The following is a 17,821-nucleotide window of genomic DNA, read 5'->3' on the forward strand; positions in this document are numbered from 1 at the left end:
ATTAATTTGAAAAGGGACATCTCCTCAAATTTGCTGTGCTCTGTAGGTTAGATGCAATTGTCTCAAAAGGAGGATATTACTCAAGGCTCTGGGTATTAGGAACAGGGATCACTGGGACCCTCTTGGAATCTGCCTAACACAATTAGACTTTAATCAAATTACAGGTAATCTTTCTTATGCTCAGCCAAAAAATAGCTGAAAAAGAAAGTCCTTATGTTGACAGCCATGAAAGGTGTTGACAGCCATGAAAGTTATTGACAGAAAGGTAAGGCAATTCCATTTGTTAAGGCAGTAACACAGCATTCATTTGGGAGAAAATTTAAATTTGTGTGGATTGTACAATTAGAAATTAACAACCTAAGATGCATAACATGAAATTGTAAAAAATTGAATCTATGTCATAGGAGAAGGGAAAAGATAGTTTATGAAGTGAAATTTGGAAACTTCAAAAGATATCCACAGACAAACTCTCTTTAATGACTAAGATAAAAAGAAATTATTATTTAATTGTGAGATACCATGAATAACATTTGGCTAAAAATAGTTGAGTTGTAAACATGAGACCAAAAGAAGAAATCTTAGAAAATAAAAGGGAAACCACTATAAACTGGTGAAGGATTTGATCACTACCAAGGAAAAATTTTAGACTGTATGTTATTTAACTTGCAAAGTTTTTTGTAACATTTATAGTAAGCCTGTAACATAGAAAGTATAAATTTTTGACTTCCCAAAATACCATCAGAATAGCCTGTTGATCAACCAAAGCTGAGTTTATTACCTGCTGTATTAAGGGAAAGTGTCCTTCTGACAGAGTTATAGTACTGCTTGGGAAAAGGGAAAATAGGAACAAATACTAGTGTCATCAGTAACAGGACATATTTCTACCAAGGAAAAAAATGTGCAACTCTTACTAAATAATCAAAGGATTGCTAGCTAAAGTTTCTCATTCCTAGGAGAAAAAATAAACTCAGAATTTGAGAAATGGATGAGAGGAAATTAGAACTCAATTTAGTGAAAGTCTTAAATCACTGTTACATTTAGAGAGATTTCTGAGTGAAGTGTTAAGGGACCTCAGATGAGTAAGATATTTTTGAAATGGGAATATTGAACAGAAATAGAAAGGGATCTCAGTTCTGTCTTGCTAGGATTTCTAGGACTGCTGGCTATAGATCTTCAAAAGATCACTGAAGTTGATCATGCAAAATTAAGTTTATCATCCACTACTGCAAGGCATCCATTTGATAAAGTCTTAGTGGTGTTATTTGCTTTGGGGCAAATAACAATAGATTCTCAGTGTCTTGGGTGGGAGTTTCAGGTAGGCCTTTCAATGTGGGGATCTGATTGGAATGAGCAAATTTTATGAAATATTATTTTAAGGATTAGGAAACATGAGCATCTGGAAAAAAATGAATAAATAAAATGTTTCAAAATTGAATGTTTTTTTTTAAATTTAATTTTACTTTTTTTATACAGCAGGTTCTTATTAGTCATCAATTTTATACACATCAGTGTATACATGTCAATCCTAATTGCCCAATTCATCACATCACACCCTTCAGTCCCCCACAACTTTCCCCCCTTGGTGCCCATACGTTTGTTCTCTACATCTGTGTCTCAATTTCTGCCCTGCAAACTGGTTCATTACTCTAAGTTCCACATATATGCACTAATATACGATTTTTGTTTTTCCCTTTCTGACTTACTTCACTCTCTATGACAGTCTCTAGATCTCTCTAGATCCATACACGTGTCTACAAATGACCCAATTTTGTTCCTTTTTATGGCTGAGTAATATTCCATTGTATATATGTACCACATCTTCTTTATCCATTTGTCTGTCTATGGGCATTTAGGTTGCTTCCATGACCTGACTATTGTAAATGGTGCTGCAGTGAACATTGGGGTGCATGTGCTGTTTTGAATTATGGTTTTCTCAGGGTATATGCCCACTAGTGGGATTGCTGGGTCATATGGTAATTCTATGTTTAGTTTTTTAAGGAACCTCCATACTGTTTTCCATAGTGGCTGTATCGATTAACATTCCCACCAAGAGTGAAAGACAGTTTCCTTTTCTCCACACCCTCTCCAGCATTTGTTGTTTGTAGATTTTCTGATGATGCCCATTCTGACTGCTGTGAGGTGATACCTCACTGTAGTTTTTATTTGCATTTCTCTAATAATTACTGATGTTGAGCAGCTTTTCATGTGCCTCTTGACCATCTGTATGTCTTCTTTGGAGAAATGTCTATGTAGGTCTTCTGCCCATTTTTGGATTGGGTTGTTTGTTTTTTGGATATTGAGCTGCATGAGTTGCTTGTATATTTTTGGAGATTAATCCTTTGTCAGTTGCTTCGTTTGCAAATATTTTCTCCCATTCTGAGGGTTGTCTTTTCGTCTTGTTTATGGTTTCCTTTGCTGTGCAAAAGCTTTGAAGTTTCATTAGGTCCCATTTGTTTATTTCTGGTTTTATTTCCATTACCCTAGGAGATGGATCAAAAAGGATCTTGCTGTGATTTATGTCAAAAAGTGTTCTTCCTATGTTTTCCTCTAACAGTTTTATAGTGTCCAGTCTTACATTTAGTTCTCTAATCCATTTTGAGTTTATTTTTGTGTATGTGTTAGGGTTAGGGAGTGCTCTAATTTCATTCTTTTACATGTAGCTGTCCAGTTTTCCCAGCACCAATTATTGAAGATACTGTCTTTTCTCCATTGTATATCCTTGCTTCCTTTGTCATAGATTAGTTAACCATAGGTGCATTTGTTTATCTCTGGGCTTTCTATCTTGTTCCATTGATCTATGTTTCTGTTTTTGTACCAGTACCATATTGTCTTGATTACTGTAGCTTTGTAGTATAGTCTGAAGTCAGGGAGTCTGATTCCTCCAGCTCCATTTTTTTCCCTCAAGACTGCTTTGGCTATTCGGGGTCTTTTGTGTCTCCATACAAATTTTAAGATTGTTTGCTCTAGTTCCTTAAAAAATGCCTTTGGTAATTTGATAGGGATTGCATTGAATTTGTAGATTGCTTTGGGTAGAATAGTCATTTTCACAATATTGATTCTTCCAATTTAAGAACATGGCATATCTCTCCATCTGTTGGTATCATCTTTAATTTCATCAGTGTCTTATAGTTTTCTGCATACAGGCCTTTTGTCTCCCTAGGTAGGTTTATTCCTAGGTATTTTATCTTTTTGTTGCAATAGTAAATGGGAGTGTTTCTTTAATTTCTCTTTCAGATTTTTCATCATTAGTGTATAGGAATGCAAGACATTTCTGTGCATTAATTTTGTCACCTGCAACTTTACCACATTCATTGATTAGCTGTAGTAGTTTTCTGGTGGCATCTTTAGGATTCTCTATGTATAGTATTATGTCATGTGCAAACCAAGACAGTTTTACTTCTTTTCCAATTTGTATTCCTTTTATTTCTTATTATTTTCTGTTTGCCATGGCTAGGACTTCCAAAACTATGTATGAATAATAGTGGCGAGATTGGACATCCTTGTCTTGTTCCAGATCTTAGAGGAAAAACTATCAGTTTTTTACCATTGAAAATGATGTTTGCTGTGGGTTTGTCATATATTGCCTTTATTATGTTGAGGTAGGTTCCCTCTATGCCCACTTTCTGTAGAGTTTTTTTCATAAATCGGTGTTGAATTTTGTCAAAAGCTTTTTCTGCATCTATTGAGAAAATCATATGGTATTTATTCTTCAGTTTTTTAATATGGTGTATCACATTGATTGATTTTCATATTTTGAAGAATCCTTGTATCCCTGGGATAAATCCCACTTGATCTTGGTGTATGATCCTTTTAATGTGCTGTTCGATTCTGTTTGCTAGTATTTTGTTGAGGATTTTTGCATCTATAATCATGTGATAATTGTCTGTAATTTTCTTTTTTTATAGTATCTTTGTCTGGTTTTGTATCAGGGTGATGGGGGCCTCATAGAATGAGTTTGGGAGTGTTCCTTCCTCCACAATTTTTTGGAAGAGTTTGAGAAGGATAGCTGTTAGCTCTTCTCTAAATATTTGATAGGATTAACCTGTGAAGCCATTTGGCCCTGGACTTTTGGTTGCTGGAAGATTTTTTTTTTTTTTTTTTTTGCAGTACACAGACCTCTCACTGTTGTGGCCTCTCCTGTTGCGGAGCACAGGCTCCGAATGCACAGGCTCAGTGGCCATGCGTCATGGGCCTAGCCACTCCACAGCATGTGGGCTCTTCCTGGGCCGGGGCACGAACCTGTGTCCCCTGCATTGGCAGGCGGACTCTCAACCACTGCACCACCAGTGAAGCCCCTGTTGGTTTCAATTTCATTACTTGTCATCGGTGAGTTCATATTTTCTATTCTTTCCCAGTTCAGTCTTGGAAGGTTATACCTTTCTAAAAATTTGTCCATTTCTTCCAGGTTGTCCATTTTATTCGCATAGAGTTGCTTGTAGTAGTCTCATAGGGTGCTTTGTATTTCTGCCGTGTCTGTTGTAACATCCCTTTTTTCATTTCTAATTTTCTTGATTTGAGTCCTCTCCCTCTTTTTCTTGATGAGTCTGGCTAATGGTTTATCAATTTTGTTTATCTTCTCAAAGAGCCAGCTTTTAGTTTTATTGTTCTTTGCTATTGTTTTCTTCGTTTCTATTTCATTTATTTCTGCTCTGATCTTTATGATTTCTTTCCTTCTGCTAACTTTGGGTTATGTTTGTTCTTCTTTCTCTAGTTCTTTTAGGTGTAAGGTTAGTTTGTTTATTTGAGATTTTTCTTATTTCTTGAGGGAGGCTTGTATAGCTATAAACTTCCCTCTTAGAACTGCTTTTGCTGCATCCCATAGGTTTTGGATCGTCGTGTTTTCATTGTCATTTGTCTCTAGGCATTTTTTAATTTCCTCTTTGATTTCTTCAGTGATCTCTTAATTAATTAGTAATGTAATGTTTAGCCTCCATGTGTTTGTGTTTTTAAGTTTTTTTTTCCCTGTAATTCATTTCTAATTTCATAGCATTGTGGTCAGAAAAGATGCTTAATATGATTTCAATTTTCCTAAATTTACTGATGCTTGATTTGTGACCAAAAGTCTGATCTATCCTGAAGAATGTTCTGTGTGCACTGGAGAAGAAAGTGTAATCTGCTGTATTTGGATGGAATGTTCTATAAATATTAATTAAAGGTATCTACTGTATTGTGTCATTTAAATCTTGTGTTTTCTTATTAATTTTCTGTCCGGATGATCTGTCCATTGGTGTAAGTGAGGTGTTAAAGTCCCCCACTATTATTGTGTTACTGTCAATTTCCACTTTTATACCTGTTAGCAGTTGCCTTTTGTATTGAGGTGCTCCTATGTTGGGTGTATATATATTTATAATTGTTACATCTTCTTCTTGGATTGATCCCTTGATCGTTACATAGTGTCTTCCTTGTCTCTTTAAAATTCTTTATTTGAAAGTCTATTTTATCTGATATGAGTATTGCTACTCCAGCTTTCTTTTGATTTCCATTTTCATGGAATATCTTTTTCCATGCCCTCACTTTCAGTCTGTATGTGTCCATAGGTCTAAAGTGGGTCTCTTTTAAACAGAATATATATCAGTCTTGTTTTTGTATCCATTCAGCAAGCTTGTGTCTTTTGGTTGGAGCATTTAATCCATTCACTTTTAAGGTAATTGTCAATATGTATGTTCCTATGACCATTTTCTTAATTGTCTTGGGTTTGTTTTTGTAGGTCTTTTTCTTCTCTTGTGTTTCCCACTTAGAGAAGTTCCTTTTGCATTTGTTGTAGAGCTGGTTTGGTGGTGCTGAATTCTCTTAGGTTTTGCTTGTGTGTAAAGCTTTTGATTTCTCCATCAAATCTGAATGAGATTCTTTCCAGATAGAGTAATCTTGGCTGTAGGTTCTTCACTTTCATCAGTTTAAGTATATCATGTCACTCCCTTCTGGCTTGTAGATTTTCTGCTGAGAAATCAGCTGTTAACCTTATGGGAGTTCCCTTGTATGTTATTTGTCATTTTTCCCTTGCTGATTTCAATAATTTTTCTTTGTTTTTAATTTTTGCCAATTTGATAACTATGTGTCTTGGCGTGTTTCTCCTTGTGTTTATCCTGTATGGGACTCGCTGCACTTCCTGTACTTGGTTGGTTATTTCCTTTCCCATGTTAGGGAAGTTTTCCACTATAATCTCTTCAAGTATTTTCTTAGGTCCTTTCTCTTTCTCTTCTCCTTCTCGGGTCCCTATAATGTGAATGTTGGTGCATTTAATGTCCCAGAGCTCTCTTAGGCTGTCTTCATTTCTTTTAATTATTTTTTTCTTAATTCTGTTCCACGACATTGAATTTCACCATTCTACCTTCCAGGTCACTTATCTGTTCTTCTTCCTCAGTTTTTCTGCTGTTGATTCCTTCTAGTGTAGTTTTCATTTCAGTTATTGCACTGTTCATCTCTGTTTGTTCTTTATTTCTTCAAGGTGTTTGTTCTTTAATTCTTCTAGCTCTTTGTCAAACATTTCTTTCATCTTCCCAATCTTTGCCTCCATTCTTTTTCTGAGGTCCTAGATCATCTTCACTATCATTATTCTGAAATACTTTTCCGGAATGTTGCCTATCTCCCCTTCATTTAGTTGTTTATCTGTGGTTTTATCTTGTACCTTCATCTGGTACATAGCCCTCTGTCTTTTCATCTTGTCTATCTTTCTGTGAATGTGGCTTTTGTTTCACAGGCTGCAGGATTGTAATTCTTCTTGCTTCTGCTCAAGTTTTCATAGCATGTAAGACTCAGGGACTGTGGGGATCACCACTGCAGACTTCTGTATTTTACATGAAAATGGGTAGTCACTTGCCAGGAAAGGAGACAGAAAGAATGAAAGTTGTATGTTTTGCCAATTTAAATTAGGGGACTTTTTGTCCTGAAATAGGGGCTTTTGGCTCAGATGGGTTTACTACTGTCCTGAGAAAGGCTTTACTTGAACAGTTTAATCTTCAGGTAAGTTAATATCTGGGAAGTTTCAGAAGTAAACAAAGAAATTGTTTACTGATTTTACAGACTTGTCTTCCAGGGAAAGAATTTCCTGGAACAAATAGTAAAAATGTAGGTAGCTTTAATTCTTAGCTCTAATAGTCATGCTCTATGTGTGCAGGAAGTATTAGTTCTAATAGTCATGTTCTATGCCTGCAGGCAGTATTAGTTCTGAGTATTGTTATTCCCCACACTTTCAAACAAGAGAAACTTTTAAGAGGTTTAGTAAGTTTTTACCACTTATTCTAGAATAAGACCAAAGGAAAACAGGTAAGAAAAAAAGAAAGCTTTAATTATTGCTAGCAGACAGATTATTCTGAATGTAAGACAGAATCTGTCTTCTGGTCATGAGTAGACATTTTGTATATGACACACATCTACGTTGGTCATGGGACAGAAAACTGAGAACTTGAGTTGGTGGGGGTTAATGGTACATAAGGCAAAATGAATGAACAATGCTCAGTTCTCAGAATCACATGTCCTAGGAGTAAATAAATCAGGAATAATTACAATCTGAGAATTGGGTTTATCAGCAAAATGGGTGGTTTTGTCCCTGTGCTTGCAACTTTTGCACCATAAGCTTTTCAGAAAACATCTTAATTATTTATATCACCCAAAGCTACACAATTAAAAAGTGACAGAATCTATATTAGAATCCAACACTATCTTATTTTAAAATCTATGTTTTTAAGCAGGGGTCATGTTGTCTTATAAATTGTTATATCAAATACACATGCATAATAGATGCTTGATATATATATTTAAAAGATACTTGGTGACTAAATAAATATGCTATGATGTATCCAGCTTCATACATTGATGACCCTTCACTATTTTTGTTGTTATCTGTCTATTATGTATATGTGCATACATGTGTGAAGGAGGTTACTATATGACAGCTTATTTTACATGTTGTGATATTTAGAAGACAGTGTGATCATGGACACATATTCTGATGATATGGAATTATTTCCAATTCTTTTTTCTTAATAAGGAGAAATGAGAGAATTTATTTTCCTTAAAAAGTGTGTGTACTGAACATCTGTTCTAATTCCTCATTCAACTTTCTTTAAATGCTACTACTTATACATATCAATTGAAAAATTTTATAGCCATAAACAAGAATGAAGTACTATAGGGCAGTAGGAACTTACAGATATAATACATTCATCTACTAATTTATTTTTTCAATATATATTTATTAATGATTTCCATGTGCCAGATGTTGCTGAAAACAACATAATTTTGATTTCAAGACCCTTACATTGACTTAATACCAATGATATATAGTTAGATAAAATAAGTTGCATGACAATGATACATGCTATGATTTCAAATATATATGTATATATATAGATATTTACATTACGTATGTACCTATATGTATATGTACATACATATATAACCTGTTTTCCATTAATAAGTCTGGAAAATCCCCTTTACCTTTGATCACTAGCATTTAGAAAATAGGGAAATTATTTACCTTTTTATTTTTTCTTCATTGAGAATATTTGAATTATTTAAAATATTTTAAATTGTTTAAAATAATAAGTTGTCACAAATAACACTAAAATAATGTCAGTAGACACTTTTTAAAAAAATTAATTTTATTTATTTTTTATACAGCAGGTTTTTATTAGTTATCTATTTTGTACATATTAGTGTATATATGTCAATCCCAATCTCCCAATTCATCCCATCACCACTCTCCGCAAGCCCCCACTACCCCCACCCCAGTTTCCATATGTTTGTTCTCTACATCTGTGTCTCCATTTCTGCCTTGCAAACTGGTTACACTGTACCATTTTTCTAGATTCCACATGTATGCGTTAATATAGGATACTTGTTTTTCTCTTTCTGACTTACTTCAGTCTCTATGACAGTGTCTAGGTCCATCCACGTCCCCAAAATGACCTAATTTCATCCCTTTTTATGGCTAAGTAATATTCCAATATATATATATGTACCTCATGTCCTTTATCCATTTATTGGTCGATGAGCATTTAGGTTGCTTTCATGAACTGGATATAGTAAATAATACTGCAATGAACACTGGGGTGCATGTGTCTTTTTGAGTTACAGTTTTCTCTGGGTATATGCCCAGTAGTGGGATTGCTGGGTCGTATGGTAGTTCTATTTTTAGATTTTAAGGAACCTCCATACTGTTCTCCATAGTGGCTGTATCAATTTACATTCCCACCAAAAGTGCAAGAGGGTTCCCTTTTCTCCACACCCTCTCCAGCATTTACTGTTTGTAGATTTTATGATGATGGTCATTCTGACCAGTGTGAGGTGATACCTCATTGTAGTTTTGATTTGCATTTCTCTAATGATGAGTGATGCTGAGCATCCTTTCATGTGTTTGTTGGCAATCTGTATATATTCTTTGGAGAAATGTCTATTTAGGTCTTCTGCCCATTTTTGGATTCAATTTTTTTTTCTATTTGATATTGAGATGCTTATAAATTTTGGAGATTAATCCTTTGTCAGTTGCTTCGTTTGCAAATATTTTCTCCCATTCTGAGGGTTGTCTTTTCATCTTGTTTATGGTTTCCTTTGCTGTGCAAAAGCTTTTAAGTTTCATTAGGTCCCATTTGTTTATTTTGGGGTTTATTTCCATTACCCTAGGAGGTGGGCCAAAAAGGATCTTGCTGTGATTTATGTCATAGAGTGTTCTACCTATGTTTTTCTCTAAGAGTTTTATAGTATCTGGCCTTACATTTTGGTCTTTGCAATGATGAATGGTGTTGTTTCATTAATTTCTCTTTCTGATCTTTCATTGTTAGTGTATAGGAATGCAAAAGATTTCTGTGCATTAATTTTGTATCCTGAAATTTTACCAAATTCATTTGTTAGCTCTAGAAGTTTTCTGGTGGCATCCTTAGGATTATCTACGTGGAGTATCATGTCATCTGCAAACAGTGACAGTTTTACTTCTTTTCCAATTTGTATTTCATTTATTTCTTTTTCTTCTCTGATTGCCATGAGCAGGACTTCCAAAACTATGTTGAATAATAGTGGCGAGAGTGGACATCCTTGTCTGATCTTGTAGAAAATGTTTTCAGTTTTTCATCATTGAGAATGATGCTTGCTTTGGGTTTTTCATACATAGCCTTTATATGTTGAGGGAGGGTCCTTCTATGCCCCCTTTCTGGAGAGTTTTTATCATAAATGGGTGTTGATTTTTCTCAAAAGCTTTTTCTGCATCTATTGTGATGATCATATGGTTTTTATTCTTCAGTTTGTTAACAAGGTGTATCACATTGATTGATTTGCATATATTGAAGACTCCTTGTATCTCTGGGATAAATCCCACTTGATCACAGTGTATGATCCTTTTAATGTGTTGTTGGATTCTGTTTGCTAGTATTTTGTTGAGGATATTTGCATCTATATTCATCAGTGATATTGGTCTGTAATTTTCTTTTTTTGTAGTATCTTTGTCTGGTTTTGGTATCAGGTGATGGTGGCCTTGTAGAATAAGTTTGGGAGTGTTCCTTCCTTTGCAAATTTTTGGAAGAGTTGGAGAAGGATGGGTATTAGTTCTTCTCTAAATGTTTGATAAAATTCACCTGTGAAGCCATCTGGTCCTGGACTTTTGTTTGTTGGAAGATTTTAAATCACAGTTTCAATTTCAGTGCTTGTGATTGGTCTGTTCATATTTTCTATTCCTTCTTGGTTCACTCTTGGAAGATTATACCTTTCTAAGAATTAGTCCATTTCTTCCAGGTTGTCCATCTTATTGGCATAGAGTTGCTTGTAGTAGTCTCTTAGGGTGATTTGTATTTCTGTGATGCCCATTGTAACTTCTTTTTCATTTCTAATTTTATTGATTTGAGTCCTCTCCCTCTTTTTCTTGATGATTCTGGCTAAAGGTTTATCAATTTTGTTTATGTTCTCAAAGAAGCAGCTTTTAGTTTTATTGATCTTTGTTATTGTTTTCTTTGTTTTTATTTCATTTATTTCTGCTCTGATATTAGTGATTTCTTACCTTACACTAATTTTGTATTTTGTTTCTTCTTCTTTCTCTAGTTCCTTTAGGTGTAAGATTAGATTGTTTATTTGAGATTTTTCTTGTTTCTTGAGGTAGGATTGTATTGCTATAAACTTCCCTCTTAGAACTGCTTTTGCTGCATCCTATAGATTTTGGATCATTTTGTTTTCACTGTCATTTGTCTATATGTATTTTTTGATTTCTTGTTTGATTTTATCAGTGATCTCTTGGTTATTTAGTAACATATTGTTTAGCCTCCATGTGTTTGTGGGGTGTTTTTTGTTTTTTTTTTTTTACTTTTTTCCCCCTGTAACTGATTTCCTATATCATAGCATTGTGGTTAGAAAAGATGCTTGATGCAATTTGAATTTTCTTAAATTTTCCAAAGCTTGATTTGTGACCCAAATGTGATCTATCCTGGAGAATGTTCTGTGTGCACTTGAGAATAAAGTGTGTTCTGCTACTTTCTGGTGGAATGTTCTGTATATATCAATTAAATCTATCTGGTCTATTGTGTCATTTAAAGCTTGTGTTTCCTTATTTATTTTCTGTTTGGATGATCTGTCCGTTGGTGTAAGTAGGGTATTAAAGTTCCCCTACTATTATTATGTTACTGTTGATTTCCTCTGTCATCATGGTTTTTAGCATTTGCCTTATGTACTGAGGTGCTCCTATGTTGGGTGCATATATATTTATAATTGTTATATATTCTTCTTGGTTTGATCCCTTGATCATTATGTAGTGCCCTTCCTTATCTCTTGTAACAGTCTTCATTTTAAAGTCTATTTTGTCTGATATGAGAATTGCTACTGCACCTTCCTTTTGATTTCCATTTGCATGGAATATTTTTTTCCATCCCCTCACTTTCAGTCTGAATGTGTCCATAGGTCTAAAGTGGTTTCTTGTAGACAGCATATATATGGGTCTTGTTTTTGTATCCATTCAGCAAGCCTGTGTCTTTTGGTTGGAGCATTTAATCCATTCACGTTTAAGGTATTTATCCATATGTACGTCCCTATTACCATTTTCTTAATAGTTGTGGGTTTGTTTTTTTAAGTCCTTTTCTTCTCTTGTGTTTTACACTTAGAGAAATTCCTTTAGCATTTATTGTAGAGCTGTTTTGCTGGTGCTGGATTCTCTTAGATTTTGCTTATCTGTAAAGCTTTTGATTTTTCCATCAAATCTGAATGAGATCCTTGACAGGTAGAGTAATCTTGGTTGTAGTTTCTTCCCTTTCATCACTTTAAATATATCATGCCCATCCTTTCTAGCTTGTAGAGTTTCTGCTGAGAAATCAGCTGTTAACCTTGTGGGAGTTTCCTTGTATGTTATTTGTCATTTTTCCCTTGTTGCTTTTAATAATTTTTCTTTGTCTTTAAATTTTTTCAGTTTGATTACTATGCATCTCAGCATGTTTCTCCTTGGGTTTATCCTGCCTGGAACTCTGTGCTTCCTGTACTTGGTTGGCTATTTTCTTTCTCATGTTTGGGAAGTTTTCCACTATAATCTCTTTAAGTATTTTCTCAGGTCCTTTGTCTTTCTCTTCTTCTTCTGGGGCCCCTATAATGTGAATGTTGGTGTGTTTAATGTCCCAGAGGTCTCTTAGGCTGTTTTCATTTCTTTTCATTATTTTGTCTTTATTCTGTTCCACGATATTGAATTCCACCATTCTGTCTTCCAGGTCACTTATCTGTTCTTCTCCTTCAGTTTTTCTGCTGTTGATTCCTTCTAGTGTATTTTTCATTTCAGTTATTGTACTGTTCATCTCTGATTTTTTTTTTTTATTTCTTCAAGGTATTTGTTCTTTAATTCTTCTAGGTCTTTGTCAAACATTTCTTTCATCTTCTCGATCTTTGCCTCCATTCTTTTTCTGAGGTCCTTGATCATCCTCACTATCATTATTCTGAATTATTTTTCTGGAAGATTGCCTATCTCCACTTCATTTAGTTGTTTATCTGGTGTTTTAGCTTGTTCCTTCATGTGGTACATAGTCCTCTGCCTTTTCATTTTGTCTCCCTTTCTATGAATGTGGTTTTTGTTCCACAGGTTGCAGAATTGTAGTTCTGGCTTCTACTGTCTGCCCTCTGGTGGATGAGGCTATCTAAGAGGCTTGTGCAAGTTTCCTGTTTAGAGGGACTGGTGGTGGGGAGAGATGGGTGTTGCTCTGTTGGGCAGAGCTCAGTTAAATTTTAATCCCTTTTCTGCTGATGGGTCGTGCTGAGTTCCCTCCTGTTGGTTGTTTGGCCTGAGGTGACCCAGCACTGGAGCCTAGAGACCCTTTGGTCTGGCTAATTGCAGACTCTGGGAGGGCTCACACTAAGGAATACTTCCCAGAACTTCTGCTGCCAGTGTCCTTGCCCCACAGTGAGGCACAGCTGCCCCCTGCCTCTACAGGAGATCTTCCAACACTAGCAGGTAGGTCTGGTTCAGTCTCCTTGGGGTCACTTCTCCTTATGCTTGGGTCCTGATTCACACACTACTTTGTGTGTGCCCTCCAAGAGTGGAGTCTTTGTTTTCCCCAGACTTGTCAAAGTCTTGCCATCAAACCCCACTAGCTTTCAAAATCGGATTATCTGGGAATTCTTCCTCCTGTTGCTGGATCCCCAGGTTGGGAAGCCTGATATGGGGCTCAGAACCTTCACACCAGTGGGTAGCTTCTGTGGTATAATTGTTCTCCATTTGTGAGTCACCCACCCAGCAGTTATGGGATTTGATTTTATTGTGATTGTGCCCCTCTTACGTTTTTGGATGTGGGATATCTTTTTTGGTGAGTTCCAGTGTCTTCCTGTCAATGATTGTTCAGCAGTTAGTTGTGATTCTGGTGCTCTCACAAGAGAGAGTAAGCACACATTCTTCTACTCTACCATCTTGAACCAATCTCCAGACCTAGGTTTAATACTAGAACAAGTAATATATATAACTCATTTTTTAATTAAATAGTCTTAAATAGGGCTTCCCTGGTGGCGCAGTGATTGAGAGTCTGCCTGCCGGTGCAGGGGACACGAGTTCATGCCCCAGTCCGGGAAGATCCCACATGCCGCAGAGCAGCTAGGCCCATGAGCCATGGCCGCTGAGCCTGCACGTCTGGAGCCTGTGCTCTGCAACGGGAGAGGCCACAACAGTAATAGGCCTGTGTACCATAATAATAATAATAATAATAATAATAAATAATCTTAAATAAGTCATTTCTTTTGAAGTAAAAAGCATGTCTTTTCCAGACAGGTTCTTCATGTGTAAAATGATGCAATTATCTACTTCATTATAAATGTCCCTTCCAGTTCTAATGTCCTCTGATTCTAAGCAATAACCAATCAGAGACCCATGAGAGAAAAATACAAAGAGTAGGGAAGATACAAAATAAGTTGATAACATTATGGTCACTAAGTAAAGTTTACATGCAAAAGCAAGGATCCTCAGATTTAAATGTATGCCTTCATTTTTCTCTATAGTTGTACAAGATGTATTGGCTATGTCTGCTGATTGCAAATCACATGATGGATAGGAAAAAGAGACAATCTTTCAGGTGAGGAATCCAACTTAAATTCTCACACATTTTTTCTTAAACTGAGATCTTTGGAAAACTAGAAGCAGAATAATTAGGGGTAGTTTATTAGACATGCATATCCCTGGGATGCACCCAAGATCTATTGAGTTAGAAACTTGTGGCAAATCCCAATAATTGTCACTTTTTGAAGTTGTCAATTGCTCCAGTTATCCTTATAGCTGATAACATCTGAGAACCACCTAGAATTAGAATTAGGGAAAATGGTAGCCAGTAATAAGTATGAAATTGAAGTAATGGGTTAATTGCAGAGTTCATTACATCAGTATTAATTTGTTTTTTCATGAACCTGTCATGAGTCCTCTATTCTGCATCTGGATGACCACTGGTTCCAAGTTATAGGAATCTGAATTGATAACCTTAGAAAGAATGCAGCAGTAATATGATTGGAGTGAAGTTAATAAGAGATTTCCAAAGTAATAGAGAATTAGATTTTAGGCAATGGTAGCACATCAATGGCAGAGCAGTGTTTCAAGTAGTTCAAAGGAACCACAAGTAAACTTCACAAGTTACAATAGCGAATGATTTAAAGCTCTCAAAGACAGTACAATTGTACTGATTTTCTGCCTACTGACTCTGAGGGAAACCATGGCTGCTCCACCACATTTTGAGAGAAAGTTTTAGAGGAAAGGAGGTATTTCCAAATGCTCTACAGTGTCCAATGAAGGTATGACTTACTATCCCCTTAAGCAGAAATGACACAAGTATAAATGCAAAACATAAAACTTATAACAGCTTTTGCTCAACCACCATTCACCATTAAAGCAAACTGTTCCAAAGGATTTCATGTCAATAAAAACAGTCAACAATTTGAAGAGATACAGGTGAATTAGATAATGGTATTGGTGGTGGGGTGGGATTGAGAAGAACATTCCTATTACACTATTTCATTGGAGCCATTTACAATTTGTTTTTGGTAAGTTCACTTATTTTTTTGCAAATGCTTCAAATGTCATTCGAAATAGTGACTGTAACCTTAACAAAATCAAAAACTTGAAAATATGATGAAAATGTTGGACTTCTCACAAGCAAAGTGCATATATACAGAAAATTTCCATGACTTCCAGAATCTCTTGGAATCTCATTCATGGATACTGAATTTTTACTTTAGAGGATGTTTCTGAAAAATTGGGTAATAAAATAACAAATATAAATTGATCTTATTAAAGATTTAGCTTTCCAAATTTGGAAAATTAAAAGGTGCTTTATGATTTTTTTAAGTTGTCAATCACAGCACAGCATTGAGTAGATTGTACTATATATTAGTCATTTAATTTTATCTGTCAAAATGGAAAATATGTGGGTAGTCACTTGAAAGTTCAAGCAAATTTAAATGAATTAAAGGTTCAAATAAGTAATTACTGTCATTGGATAAAAGGTTACTTAGGACTAAACCTAACCACTCCATCTATTTTATTGTCTCCAGTCAAAGTTTGCTGGCTATATATCATTGCCATTCTTTTAAAACAGCTGGCACAGGCATTGGTATGCTGACATTGAAAATAATTTTACAAGATATTTTGAATGAAACTAAGCATGAGACCTGAGGTCTAAAGATATCCTATTCCTCTTTAATTCTAAGGACGAATCTCTGACAGGTTAATGTTGTAAATCTCTTATAGATACTGTCATGAGTGCCTTCAAATGCCACTCAGTGTCCCCAAAATGCTGTCAAGAGAGAAAGATCAATTATGCGTAAACATAAAGGGAAAGTAGCAAGAAAATCAAAGTTTTCAAAGAATATGTAATAGTGATTTGAATTTTGTAAAATATTAGTCAAAATCCTCAAAGACAGAATTACTGATAGTTGAAAAGGTCAATTATAAGCTCTAAACCTTTGACAGCAAAATATTAAAAATTAAAATAATAATATAAATTTAAGGAAAATAAAAAATAATTTATATTAAGCCTACATAATGACATTTAATTAATAAAAATAATAGTTTGTTGAGCATCTACTGTGTACTAAGTATATTTTATTCATCAAGTTTAATCATCCCCAAAATTGGACGAAGATGTGTTCCCATTTTTTCTCATGGTCAAACTAAGGTGCAGCAAAGTTGTCAGACTGAGGTCACATAAGCAGAACGTGTCATGGTCTAGATTCAAAGCCAGGTTTTGCTGATTCCAAAACTTGTCTTTTCTAATTAAACGGAGATTTAATAATTGTTCAGATTATGTTATCAATGTTTATAGTAAATTAACCTGTATGGCATTTATGTCAGTTAAGCTTTGCTATGTCACAATGCTCACCCTCTCAAAAAATTAGTAACTCAAAACACTTTTTCCCCCTTGATTTTGTTGTTTGTCCAGGTAGTTTTCTTGGTCCAGGCTGATGGTCTAGGATAGCTTAACTCTCATGTCTGAGGAATCAACTGGGACTGGGTCACTCAGGCTCTGTCTTCATGTGGCCTCTATGCTCTAAAATACTAGCCTAGGCTTGTTCACACAGTGACCAAAGGGTTCGCAGGGAGAAGAGTGGGCAAGTCCCAATGGGCAAACACCCATCAAGCCTTGGGTTAATTTACCTTTGCTTCCACTAGCCAAAGCAAGTCACATAGTCAAGCCCAGATACAAATGGTGAAGAGAAAGGCTTCATCTCTTGATGAGAAGTGATGCAGATTATTATAGCCTTAAAAAAATTAATCCATATAAGAATTATCTAGTAACTTTTTTTACCTGCTTTTATAACCAGTAATATGGGAAGATAATCACCAAATCTTCAGCTCTCCCTCGGTCTAGATTCAAAATTTGTTTGTTTGAAATAGAGGAAATCACATACTTAACATAATGAATATCATATTTGGCATATGTTTGGGTTTCATGGTCTCTAACTAGCATTTAAATATTATTTGATACCATAATAATCATGTGGAAAGCAGGAATGATAGAACATTGAACAAAAGACCCATTAAACAAAAGAAAATCTAAGAAATATTGAGTTTTAATTAACTACTTAAAGTCACAGCAATTTTGTAGCCAGTGAGGGATTGGAATCAATGGTTGGTTTTCCTTCTGGTCTGTGCCCAATACAATACTCTGAAAGAAACTGAATTAATCTTATGTCTATATTAAAAAATTCCTTTAAAAAGATCTGATCAAAAGCAAAGCAAAACAAAACCAAAACAATTGTGTGTAACTACATATATAATTATTCCTCATCAACACTAAAGCTGTCTTATAATCAAAATGTTAAAAAAGAGTGTTACATTAAAACTCATTACATGCTCAAATTCAAATTTGTTATTAGAAAGGCTTTTTCATTTACCTGT

The sequence above is a fragment of the Aethalodelphis obliquidens genome, unplaced genomic scaffold (assembly GCF_003676395.1).
Source record: "Aethalodelphis obliquidens isolate GAN/ISIS:26980383/991018 unplaced genomic scaffold, ASM367639v1 scaffold1, whole genome shotgun sequence".
NCBI lineage: Eukaryota > Metazoa > Chordata > Mammalia > Artiodactyla > Delphinidae > Aethalodelphis > Aethalodelphis obliquidens.